The following is a 20502-nucleotide window of genomic DNA, read 5'->3' on the forward strand; positions in this document are numbered from 1 at the left end:
TTCTACACCACTGCTAACAACGTACGAATTTAATTTCGATTTGACTTGATCTGAAAAATGTGTTGCGGTGTTCGTTTACAATTGTTTGCAAGAAGCTGTTTGGAATAAAAACTGGCCAGCAATTTTTTTTTTTTTTAAGATGTCCTCATTTCTCTTCGCATCCGTTTTTTATTGCACGTTGACGTTGTTATTTTTATCGCATGGAAATTTTCCGGTCGACGACAGCGCTGGACAAGGAAAGAGAGTTTCTATATATGGCGTAGATGACACCCTTACGTCATAATGAAAAGGGGGAGGGATCCACAACAGCCAATCAGGAATCGATTGTGCAATCTTTAGCAGGCTTGCTATCCGCTCAATGGACTCTCTGCAACTTTTCGTTCGATATTGAGGGTGGCGGGTGGTTTGCATGATGATAGAACTAGTTTCTTTGGAGTAATTGGCAACTATGTATTGACTGACGTCATAAGTTGAAGTTGATCAGACAAGAGCACAGCCGGTGGAATCACACAGTTCACAGTTAACAGTGACCGTGTTAACATGTAACATATAGTAAAGCTCTCCGACAAGATTAGTAGAGATTTATTTCTTGTTAAGGTAAGTGCATGATGTTCGAAGGATCTAAGTCAGTTCGCATATCATGTTTTTCATATAAGTGCCTTGTGTTTTACCACTCTCGATGGCCGATTCGCCATTTTTTCTCCATGCTTTTGCTGATGTTCATGATCATTGCGATTATGATTCCGCGTTATCGATTATCGTTATCCCGCTCCGTGATACACGAGTGCCATAGAATTCATCTCGTCCATGATAATTTGCTAAATGACTGTGAAATTTGCCAAATCAGAAATATTACTCTTTATTACTTTGCTCCTCGAAACCTTAATATTTGGCGGGCAAGTTCCCCCTTGCCCCCGCCAAGTTACGCCAATGGGCGATAACTCCGATATTATCGATGCGTGTGCTAAAAATTGGTGCCGGCGTATCGGTACGTGTGCAAGCGGTTTTATGTGAAATGGGGCGGTCACCCTTCTCAATCTCCCAGGAAACAAGTAAAACTAGATGAATAAATGATTTTTTTAAGCCTAAATAGGAATTTAGAAAAATTTTAAAATTCGATTTCCGTTCTCCAAATGAATCGTTCTGCCTCCCGACTTTCGTATGTCTTGCTACTGTTTATCTGAAAGAACAGCCAAACGTTTTATGTTGACTGTTAACCGCGTAGGGCAGCTGGGAACACGATGGAAGGAAAATACAGGGAAATGGGAAGGATATGTCCGTAACCTTCGTTACAGTTACTGTCCCAGCATTCATCTTCAGCGATCTAGCAAAGCTTCGGAAAAACATGTTTGAATGATACCTGCCGTACAGACATTTTATGTTCCTAGGCAATTAAGCGCTCATTTAAGTCGCACACAATACATGCACTTGAGTGCAGATATATGCCTTATTTTACATGTACGATAACTGCAACCAAGTACATAAATTGATCTATGGTAATGATGGTACAGAAATTGTTTATCAATTTACACTATTCTTTCGCTAAAAAATAAGTTCTATGTTTTTTTCTATTTCTGCAATGTTCATGTCATGGTGTGTATAGAAGGAGGTCGAAGGGGGAAACTAATAAAAGTATGAGTGGAAAAAAAAATAAAAAACTGGCAACGTTGTTGTTGAGGTGGGAAGTCAACCTCGTTCGTCAGAGCTTTTGTTTTCGTCTGCTTCGTTCTTCCGTACAAAGAGATCATTCTCCTTTTCCTGTGCCATTCTCTTTGTTTCGTTACTTCGTACTTGCTCTTGTTCATGTTGCTCCGCCTCCTGTCAGTGCTGCCGGCTGCAATATGTGCTCTGAAATAATGTAGTTGTATGTTCGGCCCAAACTTGATCCACTTACAAAGAGAATAAATGTAAGTACTATAAATGTAACTTTTACATTTTTGTGTGTAAGGCATATTATGAATGGGAGGTATACATCTGTGTTCCGGACATGGGAAGTGGTCCTGTATTCCTATTTATTCCGGCAAATTAGTTTTTTAATTTAATACAGGGGGATCATAACACGCAGGTTAATAGAGGGTACTAGTTAGATTTAGTGAAAACACATTTAACTCGTTTATTTCCGAATTATTTACATTTGTACTTACCTTATATGCATAGCGGAACATTTTTCAACTTGGGATTGTTTTTTTCACTGAAAAAAACGTAATTTTTAACATTACAACTATTTATTGGTCGTTGCTAATTGGCGGGCAAATCTTGACTCACGTTGTCTATCGTCAGCTGATATGCAGTGTTTCCAAACTTATGAACCGATAAATGCCGCACAAACTATTCACAAAAGGTTTTTAAGCGAAAATTGGTAACATTATAGTATAGGGGTGACTGATTTTTTCAAATTTACAGGAGAAAGTACTTACGGAAATCATTTTCTGTAGCGTTGTGGAAGTTCGTGAATGTGGTTTTGATCCATTTTAATGCGAATACATGTTATTTTCTGCGAACATATCTGTCCGACACGCTGTTTCTGCTGCCACCATTTGCTTTCTGCACGAGAGCACAATGTTCCGTGTGTTAGATGACGTAGTCAGTGTTTCGAACTCTCCACTAGAACATGACGTGTCGAGTATTTTATTTTTTAACTATGCTTGCGTAACCTAACCTAACCTTACGGAAAATGGTTTTTGGCGCTAACGTCAGTGGTTTGTGAGGTATTAGCATACTTTCAAAACCAGGCACGAAAGTATGTATTTTCTGGTGAACGAGGTTGCAACACTGCATAAATCGACAAAACACTCGCACAACGCGCCCTGAACCAGTACGCTATCGCCCGCCATAATGTGTTACAGAATCGAAATAACAAGTAACAGTAAGTACTCGTAAATGTAAGAAATATACATTATCTTAGTTACAAATGCATTATTTCATCTTAGGAAATGTTCTGCATTCCAAAATAGTACGTTAGCAATGTAAAAGAGTGTGAAATATATGATTTATAGGTGTCACCCCCATACTATAATAGTTCCCGAAAATTGATCCACAAACCATTCACGGAAGGTTAGGTTAGGCAAACAGAAAATTGAATTGGAAAAAAACGCTCGCACGTCATCTTGTAAAACTACTGCGTGGTTGCTAGACTAACACTTATTAACCGAAAAATGATGGTTTTTAGGCTAAAATTGATCCACAAACCATTCACGGAAGGTTAGGTTAGTCAAACAGAAACTTAAATTGAAAAAAAAAAAAAAAAAAATGCTCACATGTCATCTTGTAAAACTACCACGTGGTTGCTACACTGACAGGGAATGCACGGAACATTTGATTCACGTAGTCAACGGTAATGGTCGCATGAGCTATCGTGCAACGAAGATACATGAATGTCGAAAATTACATTATTTACCGGCCGAATAAGTTGCACGAATGTAAAAAACACTCTTCCCAGCTTCCGAAAGTCCACAGGAACTCAATTCCGTAAGTACTTTCCCGTCTTTTCTCCTGTAAATTTGAAGAAATGTGTTTTCACTATATCGAACTTTCCCTGCGTCATGTGAATTTTTTGGGGAACAAAATTTTGTAGTTTAGCTACTAATTCCATATATATTCACACAAAAAATAGGGGGGGGGGGCGTCGTTTCGTTTGACTTCTTGTTGATTTTTAGTTATGGTCAGTACAATGGCAGTGATCGTGAGCAGTTTTGTACGTTTTATGTTAGCACACACGAAAGTGAGCCGTGCTTTTTCTTTTTTAGTCTTTTATTGTCAATTTCAATGGAAGGTTTCGAATGTCATGCACCTTTTGATTGTTGGCATCTCTTGTGTTTTATTTGTGGTAGGGTAAAAGTTCAGTATATTGGAGACACATTTCTTCAATTTTACAGAAGAAACTACTTACGGAAATGAGTTTCTCTAAGGTTTGTAACATTCGTCGAGGTATTTTCTTTCATCGTAGAATCTATTTGATCGGGAAATCATGTATTTTGCAAGAGAAATATTTCACCGATGCACAATTGCCATTGCATCCATTTGCTTTCTCGATGTGAAGCGGATGTGATGACGTAACCCCCTGTAAGTGTTTCCAACCCCCCCTTTTTTTAACTATGCTTGCCTAACCTAACCTTATCGGAGATGGTTCGTGGGGCTATCCGTCAGCTACCTGTGCATAATGTACAATTTGCACATGACTAACACAATAGTAGGTATTTTTCGGTGAAGAAGGTTGGAAACACTGCATACAGACTACAGCAGTCAACCTCAGCCTGCCATATTGTGTGTTACGAAAGCGAAAAAATCAAAGGAAGTATTCTGTATGTGGAAATTTGTGTTTCTTTTCGTGTAAAAAGCATAATGGCACCTTGAATTATGTTCCGCAATTGGTAAGTACGAACCATACAAAACACAAAATATCAGGTTTAAATGTGTTTCCGATATACCGAACATTTACCTTTTGCAACTGAACATCCAAACCACACCTGGTTTTGCATGATTTTTCATTCTAGCTTTTTTCAGTGACAAAAATAATTACAGGCAGATAAAATACCAAGAGCCAAAAATCCGGTAAAACCAGGACTGACCCAGTAACTCAGTTGATAGACGTGATGGCACAGTAGGCCAGAAACCTGGGTTTGAGTCTTGGTCGAGCCTGCAGTTTTTGCTGAAATTTCTTTGTAATTACCACTTAACCTTAAAGTTACTTGTACTGAAAATTAATGATAATACATATAGAAATATTTTTAGAGAGGCAACAACTCTTCCTGGTTATAAATGAATTTAGAAATGTGAAGCCCAAGGAAGCCAATCAAAGAAGTGGGAGAGGAAATTCCCACCTTCAATTGTTTTTACATCCATTTATAAGTTTTAAAACGTTAAAGCACCACTGGCATCATATTCAAAATTTTAAAATATTACATGTTAACCCAAATAAATTTTGAAATAAGAATGCACTTATACATTATTTAGAGCCCTGACACATGTGTACTTTAATATTAAGTTTATTCAACAATTTTGACATAAATGTGTTCGATTTTTTATTTATTTATTTTCTTTTCTTTTGTAGGTGCTATTGATGCCTGTGACTGACTGAGTGGCAAAAAGTATTGCATTACCTGCTGCTAAGAAATTCACTATTCAAGAGTTAGGTATGTTTGCTCATTTAATGTAATTCTTCTTAGTTTAACATAAATGAAGTCAATTCTTGCGTGCACCAGCTTTTTGAAGTTGTACTTTTGGTACCTGTGCAATCTCCACCGAACACCTCTCACTCGTTTATTTCGTCATTTTTTACATTCGTACTTACCTATTTATTCTGCATTGCGAAAGATTCTTCAGAGTGGCACTTTGCTTTTTTCACGAAAATAATTTAATTTTGTAACATTAACAGTAATTATTGTTCTTCATTTTTTCGCTTGCGTAACAGACAATATGGCGGGCACATCTTGACTAGTAGGTATGCAGTGTTTCCAACCTTCTTAACCAAAAAATTTCCCACACACCATTCACGGTTAGGTTAGGCAAACATAGTTAAGAAATGCCCCAAACACCATGCACGCATAGCCCCAGAAACCATTCACGGTAAGGTTAGGATAGGTTGGGCTAGGTTAGGCAAACATAGTTAAAATTTGTGGTCATACTCATATCTGGAATGTATTTTTCGTTTTTTCATGTTCTTGCAAAAAAATACGGCGTTGTTAGAAACACTGACAGGGAGTTATGTCATTGAACATACGTAGCATCCACTTACCTTACAGAAAGCAAATACAAGCAACGGCAATTGTGCGTAGGATAGTTATTTTTCTTCAAAAATACATTAATTCCCGGTCAAATAGATTCCACGATAAATGAAAATACCTCCACGAACTTTGAAAATGCTACAGAAACTCATTTCCGTAAGTAGTTTCTTGTGTAAAAATGAAGTATTCCATTCGGTGGAGATCCCAGTGGTGACCTTCCATACACCCACAAGAAAAAATTTGCATTCTTTATCAAGATTGTGTTAAATATTAACATTTTCTGTTGTTAGTAGCTTGTGGAGATGCGTTACGTCAAAGTAATGGATGGTTTTGTGCAGTGCCATGTATCATAATGATGATGTTGTTGATAGTAATTTAGAGTTTTTCTTGTGTTAGGATAGTAATTTAGAGTTTTTCTTGTGTTAGCTGTTGTGCTGTTAAAATTTTTACATGATTTGTAGCTTTATGTGCATCTATACAATAATATTTTGTTTTAAAAATTATGAATGTGCTCCAGGATGCAGGAGTTTTTTGACTATTTTTCTCTTGGAGGGGTGTAAGGTAGTAAGGTGTGTTTGTTAAGTGTATATTTTGGAGCTGTTTTGAAAGTGCTGGCCATGATTCAGTTTCTGCAGAGATGTGTTCCGGATTCTCGACCATCTCTCACCAATCTTTCAGGAAGAAAGAAAGATGTCAAAATGCAGGAAAAGGTGGAAAGTTTTTAAGTGTGACCTACTGCTGAGAAAATGTTGTCATAGTGCATAGTGCAACTAAGACATAGTCAGTCATAGTTGCACTATGCACTATGACAACACATGAATTGAGGTGCTACACTGACCAAACAAACTTGACTCTTCTCATCTCTGCCACCAGAATTACCGACCTCGGACATGTGTCGAGGTGCAAAAGTAACAATAAAGAGTCAAACCTATATCTTTTAATTTCTTCTTTTATTTTTATCAAATGTTTTACATGAAACAAATTATAGGAGAATGAAGCAAAATGTAAATTTCACTGACTCAGGGGTTGATGTCACAAATTTGTAATGTATTGAAGAAGTATGTGTTAAGGTTTCTAAATGCTGTGTGTGGTATATACTCTCTAAAAGGAGAGTGAGAGGTCAGTTAGATATTGTCCAGATGGCTGTGCCCCTACATCTAACCGAAGTCATGTTAAGTTGATCTGAAAGTTCATTGGATTATGATCCTTGTAGAGCTGCAAATGCTATTCTGTTCTGTTTATATTGAAGTATTGTAATTCTATTCTTGGTATTTAAATCCATGTTTACACTCCCATCATCTCTCCAACAGGAGGTGTGTGCCATTTTCTGCTTGGGGGGGGGGGGGGGTGTGGGTGTGGATAAAACACTGGTCACACAGATATCGATCACGAATATATATTTTTTGCTTCTGCAACTACATAGTAGTAAATGCATATTCTCAAGGTAAGTTTCTCGACTGTGTGTGGTAAGTTTATTTGCTCAGTAGTGTCAGATTTAATCCTGTTGGTCATCTTATGTTGCTAGGTTTGATGCTGGCAGTAACTTTTGAAGTTTTTGTTACAACTATTGTATTTTTTGCCTATAGTAATTATGTTTTTGTTAGGAGTGTTAGATGTAATACTGTTTGAATTTCTGCATTTTTAAAATTTATTTATGTGTGTGTGTGTGTACTATTACATTCTGTACAAAAAAGAAGAGAGAAACTTAAACTGCTCTGGGGTATGAGCAATTGGAACAAACCTTGATTACTGTGAAACTGGTATGGGCCATTCCATTGCCACAGGTGCAGGGACGGCTACAAAGGTGGGTGTGGATGGGCAAGTGCCCACCCAAAAATGACTCTTCTCACCCAAACAAATTCAATAAATGTATATTTACGCCTTATGAAAGTATGAATATTTCAGTATATATATATTCTGCTCTTCACTTCATGTATATTTTACTTTTCAATATTATCAATACTAAAAATGTTCACAAATTATCATTCCACAGCAAGCTTTGCTGTCCTTTGGGGAAATAAATTAACTTTTCTTTCAAATTTCTTAACTCAGTAATTCGAAACCGAAAAGAAATTACCAGCGCTCTAGAAACAAAAGTTGTGATCTTATGATCTACTTTGTGATTGAAAGAAAAAACAGACTTAGTAGATTGTAGACATGGCACCTGTTTTATGAGAAGCAAAAAATTATAAGAGTACAATAAGGCTAGAGTTTAGGAGTGGACTAAAGCACTCAGCCTTCATTTGCAAAGGGGCATTCACCACAGAAGAAAAAAAAATATGGGAAAATGTGGCAAACAAAAATTAACGTAACTAACAATCTGACAACTTGGCCTAAAAGTTATAAACTGATAGTATGTCTGTAGATGATAGCGGACCTTCCATGCCTCAGCATACGTAAATATATAGATTATGTTTTTTTTAAATTTTTTTATTTTTTTTAATGTTCGCGGTTTTGGCCTTATTGTGTCTACATTGAAATGCCGAGAAAAATGTGTATAGCCTAATGACTTTTTCTTCTAAGTCTGCTTTAGGCACAGAAAGCCAAATTGGGACTGGACCTACAGTTTAAAGTAAGATCCGAACCACTGTATGGCTCCAACGGGCAGTGACGACTCATGGCTTTTTCGGGGTGTAGGAAGAAGTTATGGTAAACTGAGGAAGGTTTGAATAATGGGTTCAATTACATTCACACGTCTTGCTTGTACTTCCAATGGCGAAAGAAACAGTAGATGAATTGTCCACCACCATTTTCATTCGGTCTGTATTATACAATGTGATTACAATGAATTGAAATAAGGACGTCAATAAGCAGAGAGCAATGCCTGCTTCGAACAAACATAGTTTCATTCCTTAAAACAACACAGGATATAGAATAAAAAAGTAATGAAAATAGTGGTGGACAATTTGCCTACCATTATCTTTGCCGTTGGCTGTACTAGAGTGCGCGTCAAATCTCCTGCATATGGCCTTGAACTGCTGAACAGCACCAGCGAATCACAGACGTGCGGCGTTGCCTAGTTCAGAACCTGTTTCACCTCGCTACAAAATCGTGTACCTGGCGCTCGGATATAAATATATTATTTCAAGTGTCAGTAGTTCAACAGATGGAAAGATAATGAATTTGCAAGTATGTACGAAAAACAAGCGTGATTGTAGCTTATACCGTTCCCTCTGTAGAAGCAATGTTGTTATAAACGTATTTGCATTGTATCCTTTTTGTTCTTCCTTCGTTCCTGTTTTTAAAATAATGTTCGAGTGAAGAATAGAGAAGTAAAATTGACTTTAAGAAATGCCAGGCTCTAACAGCTCAAGCGTGTGGTGTGAATCAAGCTACCGTTTCTCGGATATGTTCGGGGGCAAAATAATGTGGATCGGGGCCTGCTCCAATGTTTCAATCACCTAGAAAGCACATTAACGTACCGAAAAGAACAACAAACCTAGATGACTTTGAAAAAGACGTAGTTTGTAGAACCGTCTTTAAAGTTTACGATTGTGGCGAATTTCCTACTGCCAAAATGATAACGTACTCTTTACGGGACAAAATATCTTACAAAGGCTCTAGAACTTCCACCTTGAGAATATTGAAACAATTAGGCTTCAAGTACAGGAAAACCAACGACGGTCGTAAATTTCTGATGGAGAGAAGTGACATTGTTACGTCAAGGGTAAAATTCCGTCGTGCAATGCACGAAATTCGAGTATCTGGTGATTCGAGACCAATCTTTTACCTTGACGAGATATGGGTAAAACAGAACCACACATTAAAATGTGTTGTTAACTTGTTAACGAATAACTTGACAATGTAACACAAGAACAATGGGCCGCTTGTGTTAAACATGCACAACAATTACAGGAAAACGATTTTGTAAGGGAGATAAATCGGGACGAAATTTTGGACCCAATTATAATACATTTGAAGGACGACACAGTGACGTTGAGGACAACGACGGCAGTTGTTGGAGTGACGAGGAGCCTCTCTCTGGCATAATCAGGCATGTTCTTTTCTCCCATTAAGTTTAATATATGTTATATTACCTAATGATCCGTGCTCTCCGTGACAAGGCGTTTCGCTCAACCACGCTGTCTCTTTTCCGTGCGAGATTTCGACATGGCACCGCTGCAGTGCGCTGCTATTGGCTATCACCATATGCAGGAGATTTGACGCGCACTCTAGCACATTCCATTAAGAATGTTAGCTGCAGGCTCATGCTCAAGGTGTGGCAAGGGGCCTTTTGCTCCTCAGTTTGAACTATGAAATATTTAAATGTGAACCTATAAAAATTGACGAAAATGACATTGATGATATTTCGGATTTTGCAAGAATTTATATTTTCTTCCCCATCCCTGTCATGTGGATTAACGATAATAAAGTGTTGCTTAAACTTAGAAATTATGCTAAATGCTTCTAAATTGTCGTAGGATTTATTATTAATTATTTATTTTTTCTTTTTTTGTAATTCTGCATCTGCTTTTCTAGAGTTTTGAACTTGCGTTACTTATTTTTAACAGTGATGTAATAGTGTAAATTTTCCCCCAAAATTGTTTAAAATGGTGCAACAAACGACATGGGTTCAACATCGAACATAAAAAGGTTTGAGAAAATAGTTTACCTCCAACTTTCTACCGAATTCGTACCATAAAATCTCCTGACGAACTAAATCGGGCAGGATGAAGAAAAGATAGACGATGGATTGTGACAGTTGTATAAAAGCTTTCCGCAGGATCGGCATACTCCCTTTCGTTTGAAACATGTCCGCTGGTGAAGTAGAAATAAGATTTGGACATAATTTTATTCTTATTTCCTGAAAACATATTCCTTTGAATTCGATTTCCCTCTCCCAGGGATTGGCGTTTGCAGATTATGCTAGAAACGGTGCTAAGTGCCAACAAAGATCAAATTGTGCTTGGTTTAGCAACATTTTGTTGGGGTTGGTATCGCTGATTGAGGAAAGTCTTGCTGGTTCCTCGATCCTCGCTGATCATCGTAACCTTTCCCCATTCCTTGCATCCCCCACCCATCTGTTTGTAGGATGAATGCCGAGGTTCCTCAGCGAGCGGAAGAAAAGCCTGTGTCCATCGTCTTTGGACTGCTGCTAGAGCGAGCGCGAGCAGTCAACTCTTGACAGTAGCTAACCTAGGCAATTGTACGTACATTGTGCTCATAATTTTATAACTAGCATTAAACTCCTAAAAAGTAGAGAACTGGAAATAAGTAAAAATGAACTGTAGGAATCGCCCCTGCCATCAGGTATCGAGACCTGGACTCTTTGACTGCAAGGCGACAACGTTATCTACTTCATCGTGAAGGCAGGGACATGGATAATTTTGTGTGTCCTTTTCTCACAGTCTTTATACAACTGCTATCTTGAAATAACGATATGGTGTGGTATGCAAATAACAAGTTTTATATTAGTTCAGGAATCATAATACCAGGGCGACTAAATTTTGACGTTAAAGTTCTGTAGCTGTTAAAAAAGCTACAGAATTAGCTAGTTGGTTAAGAGTGACTAACCGTTTTTACAAATCCACTTTCTTAACATATTTTTCCTGTCATTTATGCAATGCTTTAAAATGTGATTTCCTTGAGATTAGCTTGCATGTAATTAAAAATATGGCTGGAATGGAAGCATTAGTACAGGGTGTCGGAGACCTAATAATGGGGCACGATTAGAAATCTTTAGAAGCCTCAGAGATTCAGGTGAATCTATCGATAGAATCTGCAAAGACAACTGAAGTAAATAAAATAAGTTATATCACAAAATAACCAGAGAAGGTTTTTGTTTGTTCTGGAACTTTAATATAAGTTTAAGTGAAATCCAAGTGGGTGTGCATTTTGCCTTCACTGGAGCGAACCCAGAATCCCTTCATTAGAAGGTGACGAAGTTACCATATTACCGGGGAGAAAATATTGAAAAAGAACTCACGTTAACTATGCCATTTAATTATAACATAAGATGTGTTTATTTAAGAGGAGGATACACAGTACAGTATTAGTAAGGTATTGCCAAAGAATTAAACTATTCTTCCATTTAGAAGAAATATTTGAGCTGGCCTGGTGTCGTAGACTTTCAATCTCGCCACTGAGGTTCTCGGATTGTAGTCTCGACCTTGGCATAAGTTTTATTGGTGAGTGTCCCTTCATTAATTTCATCTAATCATCACCCGTTCTCTTAATTAAGATTAGCCAAAAGTTGCAGAAAAACAACGTTAAATAACAAAAATACAAATACCAGAACTATTTGAGACCTTTACAGAAAATAACGTCTTTCTTTACGAAATTAGCTCTCTTGATCATAATATGAAATATTGTAGAATTTAAACAAAACCTCAATTTCGAATTGCTATGAAGTGGAGAAACTCAAACACACATGGACAATGCACAACACAACAAAGGATTATCTTGGCTATGGTTCCATGCACCTGAGGCTTGTTGAGCTTCAAGAATCTTAGGTTATATCATGGAAGAAAGGCTGCCTTCAGAAAATGCTGATCTTTACAACACGAGCAAGCTGTGAGACAAACTACAACGTAGCTGCGATGGTCAATTTTTTGTGTAAGTAGTTTTCTACAAAATATTTGTTACCTCATTCACTATGAATATTTCCATTGAAGCATGTGTGTATTTCTTCTTCCGCATGACACAGACCAAAGCTTGCTTCAGAAAAACTAATAGCAACTTAGTAAATATGCATTCGCTTCAATTCTTAATAGATTTTTCGTTAATTGTTCATTATCATCATGGTCTAAAGGAAAGAATGCTAAGCTGAAGTTTGGTTTGACAATGGTTTGGAGAGAACCAACGAACCATTTGGATGACTGCTACTTCTGCCTTGTCAATGTAAAAGGTTTCAATAAGACGAACAAACACCACTTACAATACCCATCTGCAAGACGACCAGTTGAACACTAAGAGGAAATACCTGTGCCTGTATTTACTGACCTACCAGAGATTGATGTTGAAACCCTCACTTCACCTGCTTCTACAGATGATGAGGATGATGATCTGACCGAATATATGCCATTTCTTGCAGATTCTGATAAAATTTCTCTGTTTAGTCAGCCTGAATTGAATGATATGGTAAGACATTTGTATTTGCCAAAGCAGTCTGCTGAAGTGTTGGGTTCCAGGCTGAAAGAGAAAGGACTACTCAGACCTGGCACTAGTGTCTCCTTTTATCGAAACAGAGAAGCAGCACTGCGAAAGTACTTCCATTCAGATGGTCAACTTGTTTATTGTAATGATGTTGAAGGGCTTCTTCTGAATATGGGACTGCCTGCATATGATTCAAGTGAATGGAGACTTTTTATTGACAGTAGTAAAAGGAGTTTGAAATGTGTGTTACTGCACAACAGAAATATATAAGGGTCAATCCCAATAAGACAGTCTGTACGAATGAAAGAAGAGTATGCAAACATCAAGACAATTCTGGATAGATTGGAATATCATGTTCATGGATGGGTAATTTGTGTTGATTTGAAAATGGTTAATTTTCTGCTGGGGCAGCAAGGAGGTCAAACCAAATACCCTTGTTTCCTGTGCTACTGGGACAGTAGGGCTACATTAGAACACTGGGTTAAAAGGACCTGGCCACCAAGAATCAGTTTGATGCCTGGTGACAAGAACATCAAGAATGAGCCTTTGGTTGATAGGAATAGAATTGTATTCCCCCACTGCACATAAAACTTGGATTAATGAAGCAATTCGTCAAAGCTCTTGATCACACTGGAGACTGCTTCAGCTATATATGTTCAACCTTTTCAAGTGTTAGTGCCGAGAAGAAAAAGGCAGAAATATTTGATGGCCCTCAGATAAGAACACTCATCAGGGATCCACACTTTGTTTGTTGACAGTGACTGCGGCAGAGGCTAGGGCTTGGAATGCATTCTCTGATGTGGTACGGAATTTCCTTGGGAACAGGAAAGCGGACAACTATGAAGAGATTGTGGAGGAGATGCTCTTGAGTTTCCAAGCACTTGGATGTAGGATGAGCATCAAGGTTCACTACTTACATAGTCACTTGGCCAACTTTCCAGAGAACTTGGGTCATTTGAGCGAAGAGCATTATATGCAGTCACAACTGTGCTGCGGCTCATTAAATGTTTGTTTCGTTATTATTGTATATTATCTTATTCACATCTGTATGTCTATGTCTGTTTAGCTCTTCGTATATGATCATAAATGTGCTGTTTTTATTGAAAATGCAATATTTGATATCTCAAAAGCCTGATGTGATAGTGACCACCGGTCAATTCTGGGTAAATCAATGAAAATGGGATTTGCCAATAGCATACAAATGAAATGTGATAGAGCAAATCTGAGATCAGATTTGGAATCAGCACCCCAAAGTTACCTTAAAACCATTGGAAAACCTTATGCCAGAAAATGTGTGTTGACCAGTGATAATGTGTTTGAAAGTTTATTTCACATTGTGGAGTTAATTTCGCATCATCTTGTGTGAAAAATGGTAGGAAAATGCACCTTAAACCTTTGAGAAACATAAAAAATAAATGTTACAGTGGGTTTTTCACATTTTGTTGCCTTTAGGCAAGGAGGGACAATTTCCCCTAAGTCTTTCTCGCTGGGGAAGCTACCAATCACTGTTGCAAAGTTCGCTCTTTTGGAGCCAGATCTGGCCCTTTTCGTGCACTCGTTTGACTGTGAACTGGAGCACCTGCCCTCTGCCCCACCATGATGGCACCACTGGCTCCGGCCCATAAAGACCAATTTTTGCCGTGAGTGTACATTTTGCACGTGATGTGATATTCATATATAGGCTGCGTCACCCACTCACATTTTTCCTCCCCAGGTATTTTTATATATAGCGCTGTGGCTAAGGTGAAGATGACAATATTATTATCCGGGAATTTTTTATTGTCAATTTCATATGAACATCATTGGATTATTGAGATGGGTGATGCTGCCAAATCTAGGCAGTGAAAACTAAGAATAAATTGCCATCACTTTAGAGCTAACGGTAATAGCAGTGCCCCCACCCCTTTGTCACATAAAATTACCCTAGGAGGCACTTTATGCAGGCTTCGTTAATCTAGCTCCTTGAAAGTCATCTTTAGCTCTATTAATAGTTAAATGTAGCTCTTTTATGCACATCAGGTTTGGCAACACTTCGGGGGATGGCCGTATGAGGCAAGGAGAAATGCATTAGGTTTATGGGACCATTATTTTATTCATTCTCTCGAGAATATCAAACATACAATGACGTAGAAAAGTACATGGATGGAAAAGGACACGTTGAACTATGTCATAGTAGAAGGAAAAGTCGAAACTCCCATTTGATTAGCCGTAACTTGAAGTTGATTTCCTATAAGGAACACACAGGATTCTGCAAATACTTATTAATCATATTTTTCAAACATCGTGTCTAGCTTACTATACAACTTGAAAAACAGTTTCCACTTGCAACATGGAGAGAAATTCATACTCTTGCCCAATCCGACTATACTGAAATAAATGCTCAACTAGTGCGTAATTGTCTCTCCTCGCCTTAACTCTTATAATCCTCCAATTGCATATTTTGTGTTGCAAATTTTTTCACAATTGCCAGCCTCCATGGCGGAGTGGTTAGTGCACTACTCTGTGAAAACAGTGATCCTGTGTTCGAAACTTGGATAATATTTGAAGATCTTGTGTTATTTATTCATCTATTTCGTCACTCCATCATTCATCCTTATCATTGAAATTGATCAAGAGAAGTAGAAAATGGTCGTAAAAATATCAAAGTTACCACATCCCTTATCACTTCCGAAAACATTCACAATATTTGCACCTTTTTCTTTTTGTGTACTATAATTTCATGATAACCACAAAAACAAAAACCGAAGAAACAACCAATATGCATTAATGAAAAAAAAAATATTTTGTGAATAAATTGTCATCTCAGAAGCTGAATCCTTGTGAGCGCAAAATGACAACAAATAACTTTTCTGAGACCAACTGACCGAAGAACGAAACACTAGGTCAGTTCCTTGAAGACTCGTGACTAACACTGCTTGTTCTCTTTGGGTGCTGGCGACCTTGATAGCTGTGCAGCTCTCTCCCCCAGTCTTACACACAGTTTCTGCAGTGACTCTGCAGTGTTTCCAATTCAATATCTTGTTCTTTTCTTCTTTAGATAAGAGGTGAGGCCTTTCATTTCATTTTGAGTATACCAGGTGTGCCCGACATCTGGCTAAATTATTCAATCAATGACCAGATGAAAGAAAATATTTGAGAAATTATCGTACAAAAAAATAGCTAGGTTAGTTTTTGGTACAATAAATTTCAGATCTTTTCTTTCATCATGGCATTAATTGAATAACATAGTGAGATATCTATTAAAAAATGTTAGTAGGAAAGGAGGGGTGAGAGGTGGAAGACGTTGACTTTGAAGTGTGTTGATCCATGAGAGGCGCTGTTGTCGCACCCTATCCGTTACTGTGCCTTTGAGCTCTGTAAGAAGTTTGTGGTGCTGCATGATCACTAGACCTCGGATTTTAGGTTTCTAACCTATTTTTTTTCCTTTACAGGTATGTAAGAAATAATAAGTTATGTCAACTTTTGATTAAAGAATGCAACAACTGATGAAGTTCTATGGTGCCTAAAAAAAACTATTTTGCTCGTTAGAACCTATTTTAGGTTTTAGCACCTAAATCAAGCCTTTTTTTTTACGTTTTTATATATTTTTAAAGGTTTCTCAGAATTTTTATGTTGCACAGAAGCATTTGCTTTGTTTGGTCACGAAAAAATTTGATTGACGAACCTGTTTGAAACGTACTCTCTGTTGGTTTTACCTTCCTCCAAGTCCTTGTTGATTTTTCAAAGCTCTGAACAGAGCAAAATGGGTGGTGCCGCTGTTACCTGTACAGTCCGAAGTGGTCTGATCTGTGTGGTCTCACTCACTTTCGCGTCACTTCGGTGCTTTGTGGCAAACTAGCCTTGAAGTTTGCGCCACTGACTACGTTTTTGTTGAAAGATTATTTTCAGCATATAATTGTTTTATTGATTTAGTGTTTTAAGTCCACTTTATGTACAGTTAGGCTAATCTGGACTGAACCTACAGTTTAAAGTGGGATCTGAACTACTGTGTGCCACCACCGGGTATCAAACCCAGAACCCATTGATTACAAGGTGATGACGCTACCTCTGCGCCATTGGCGAGGCGACATTTTCAGCATATTAGATGATCCTCACAGACATAATTGCGGAGTTTGACTGTGGATAACATGATAAAAAGATTGTTGCCTAACTATACAGCAAAGAGTGGATTTTAATAGCAAATTTCAATGATAAGTTCTGCCATTGCCGTAGGGTTAGGCAACACACATAACGTTACGAAAATTAGTGTGTATTTCAGGATATATGTGACTATAACTAATCAGCATTTTTCAGGAATTTTGAACCATTTTAAGTTTTTTTTTTTTACCTACTTCAGGATTTTTCTGGCTTGTTAATATTTTTAGGACCTATTGTAGGATTTTTAGAACCAATTTTAAGGTTTTTTTGAACCTATTTTAGGATTTTTAGAGCCTGTTTTAGGAACCTAAAAGCACACTTTTTAGAACCTAAAAATCTGAGGTCCAGTGATCACAGTGGCGAAATCATGCTGATCAGAAAGATTGAACAGAATGTGAACCTCAAATGCGTGGTGAAATTGAACAAAATGCCAACAGTGTCTTCAATTACTATGGAAGACGTACGGAACAATAACATGTTACATACACACGTTTTTGAGTGGGAAAAATAAGTTTGAAGAGGTGGAAAATGTTGAACATGTGAGTCGATCTGTGACAAAAAAAAAACATCGGAAACATTCAGAACATTGATGAAATCACTGTGATCACGATTTATTGGGTGTCGTAGGACCAAACAGTTTCTCAGCACTACTGCATCGAGATTTTGACTTCTACAAGAACCTGTGCGGAGGAAATAGCCAGATCTCTGAACAATAGCAGCTGGATGCTGCTTCAAGATAATGTGCCAGTCCACAACGCCCTATCTTTGAAGCGGTTTTTGACTGAACGCATTCCAGTGCTTGATCATCCCATGTACTAACCGGATTTATCCCCATGTGACTTTTCATACCTGAAAGTAAAAACTGAAGGAACCCATTTTCAGTCCGTGGAAGTGGTGGAGGTGAAAACGACAGAGTTGCTCAATAAGGTTTCAGTTGCAGTGTTGCAACACTGCTTAGAACAGTGGCAGATGGGTATGCAGCGGTCTATGGACAGTGAACTGGTGTACATGAAAGGTGATACCATGTAATATGTATGTGTTTGTCAGTAAAGGAGTTTATACCATCAGTTCAGTTTTTTAATACCCACACCTCGTATTTTTTTAAAAAAAAAATACTTTGTTTTTCTGAACATATCATAATTAACACCGTAAATAGTCTGTAATGGATAAAAATGCGTAAATAATTATATTTTTTTTTATTAGTTTGATAAATACTCACACAGACCATCGAAAATTTTTGCAAGCGACTCTACAGCTGCCTTTTTATATAGGTTTGTTTTTAGATTGTACTAAAACGTTTTTCACCTTAGTAACTTTTTTCTCATACTGAACGTTCATGTAAAGCGTGATTTTCTTGTTCAGTGTCCCTTAGCTTCCCAAGCTGATTTCACTTGTGCTGTGTGGTTTTTACGCACACAGCTGCAAAATGGAAAGTAAATGTGTACAAGTTTGAATATTTGTAAATGCTCGTGCCTAGGTTGCCTTTTGCCCAGTAGCCAGGGAAGCAATCGGTTGCTTTCCCTCAACAGCTACCCTGTTTGAAAGATAACAATAGGATCTTGCCCTGGTGGTTGGGGGTGGGTTGTTTGTCGGAGGTATAAATACCGGGTGCCGACTCGTTACGGGCTCTCCTATATCAGAATCCCAAGCTCTCAGATACACAGGCAGTTGCCGGCTCTCAGATACGCAGGCAGTTGCTGGATCTCAGATACTCTGATACAAGGCCCGATGGATTGAGGCAGTTTTATGGATGCATAGAAATACAGAGTGAGTGCCGGATGTGATAAACAGCGGGGGTGGGTTAGCACTATGCTAAATAGTGTGCTCATAGCTCAAATATGATGTACTGCACTGATCAGAGGACAGCGTAGGGACTCTTGCATGATAAACGGCAAGAGTAGGTTAGCGCTATGCTAAATAGTGCACTCGTAGAGTGAAGTCCTGAGAAGGGCATTTCTCTGTGTAAAGGGGCAAGAGGCAACATAGAGCATGTGTTATTGGATCTGTAATGGAAAGATGTATATACGGAGAAGGGCAGTGGTGTAAATAAACTGTACATAAAGAGATAACTGCATGAGACGTTATTTTTACAACACTTGTAAAAGCCTTCCTTCCCAGCATGTTTTCGGCCTGAAATTTGAAATGCTGCACTGCTGGTAATATATATTGTATATATATTTTTATCTTGGAAACTATGTATTGTAGAGTTATGAATCATACCTCGTTTTGCTCAGAATAGATCAGGCTATAAGCACAAATAATAAAAATGGCAATTGTTCATTATTGTTTAGAAGAAAAGGAAGAAGAAAACTAAAAATGTAAATTTTCTCAAGAAATTTGAAATTTGGGGGGAGACCCCCAAGTTGGGAATGCGTGGTTTCATGTTGCTTTCGCTCCTTGTGCAGTCACGGACACTGCCGGCTTGTAACGATTCCATTGAAAGTCAATGTATTCATTACAAGCTGGCAGTGTCCGTGACTGTACCAAAGTTATGTATGTTCAAAGTCTCGCTTACATGACTTTCGGACAATTGTGTTAAGAGTAAGTTTGTGATAATGTTTCATGGGTGTCCAAGTGGCTTGGATGTAAAGGCTAATTATTTTTATTTACATTTTACAGATACAGAAAGGAAAGGAGGCAAGTTATTACAAAACATTGGTTCCTGTAAGAGATGGACGGTTCACAAGAAGATGGCACAAAGAGAAGAGAACCAGAAGTTATTGAAATAAAGGACAATGGGGAACCTCCACCAAAAAAACGTATGAAAGAAACTAATACTTGTTCTAACCAGTTAGAGTGTCTTAGACAGTACTTTGATAACTGGAAGGTAGGCCCGTTCATTCTCAATGCTAAAGATCTGAAAGATTTATGCACCAGTAGGGCAATGATTAATGATAACATTATAAATGCAGCACAATATTTAATTGCCTGCAGGGTGCCACATATTAAAGGTTTTCAGGATGTAATCCTTGGAAGAGGCCTTCATTTTAAGTTTATTGACATAAATAAGGAACAGTTCATTCAGATTTTACACTGTGGAGATTCTAACCATTGGTTAATGGTAACCAATATTAATGCTCCTGAGAATAGTATATTTGTCTTAGATTCATTGTGTCAAAAGAAAGTACCACTGGATGTTGTTAATCAGATATGCAATATTGTTAAACCATCAAAGTCTGAAATAACTATCATCACACTACCTTGCCAATTGCAAATGCCAATTGAAAACAATTGTGCATTATTTTCCATTGCTAATGCACTATCTGTGGCACTTAACAAAGATCCTTCAATTGTAATATATGATGAAAGTCAAATGAGGTCACATCTTTGGGGATGTTTCTGCAGAAGGAAAATAGAACCTTTTCCTGCTAATTGTAAAGCTGTCCAGAGAAATCAGAAGGGGTCTGAACGTATCTTCATATGCTATAAGTGTCATCGACCAATAGTAGATTGGAATGACATTTTACAGTGTTCAAAGCTTTCTTGTGTGAAAATATTTCATAGAAGGTGCTGCTCTGGTGTACCTCAAGTGCTTAAAGAACAATTC

The 20502-nt window shown here is 37.8% G+C and overlaps 1 long non-coding RNA gene across 2 annotated transcripts; it reads left to right on the plus strand.

Annotated features, from left to right (window-relative positions):
- Positions 1 to 520: 520 nt before the first annotated feature.
- Positions 521 to 19908, plus strand: LOC145994329 (uncharacterized). 2 transcript variants are annotated; one of them, XR_014442335.1, is made up of 3 exons: positions 521 to 597; positions 5051 to 5132; positions 19575 to 19908. It is a non-coding gene; the product is annotated as an uncharacterized LOC145994329 (long non-coding RNA). The 2 variants fall into 2 exon arrangements; XR_014442334.1 differs by lacking the exon at positions 521 to 597 and adding an exon at positions 1839 to 1907.
- The last annotated feature ends 594 nt before the right edge of the window (positions 19909 to 20502 follow it).

The sequence above is a fragment of the Lepisma saccharinum genome, chromosome 10 (assembly GCF_977018435.1).
Source record: "Lepisma saccharinum chromosome 10, izLepSacc3.1, whole genome shotgun sequence".
NCBI classification, from domain to species: domain Eukaryota; kingdom Metazoa; phylum Arthropoda; class Insecta; order Zygentoma; family Lepismatidae; genus Lepisma; species Lepisma saccharinum.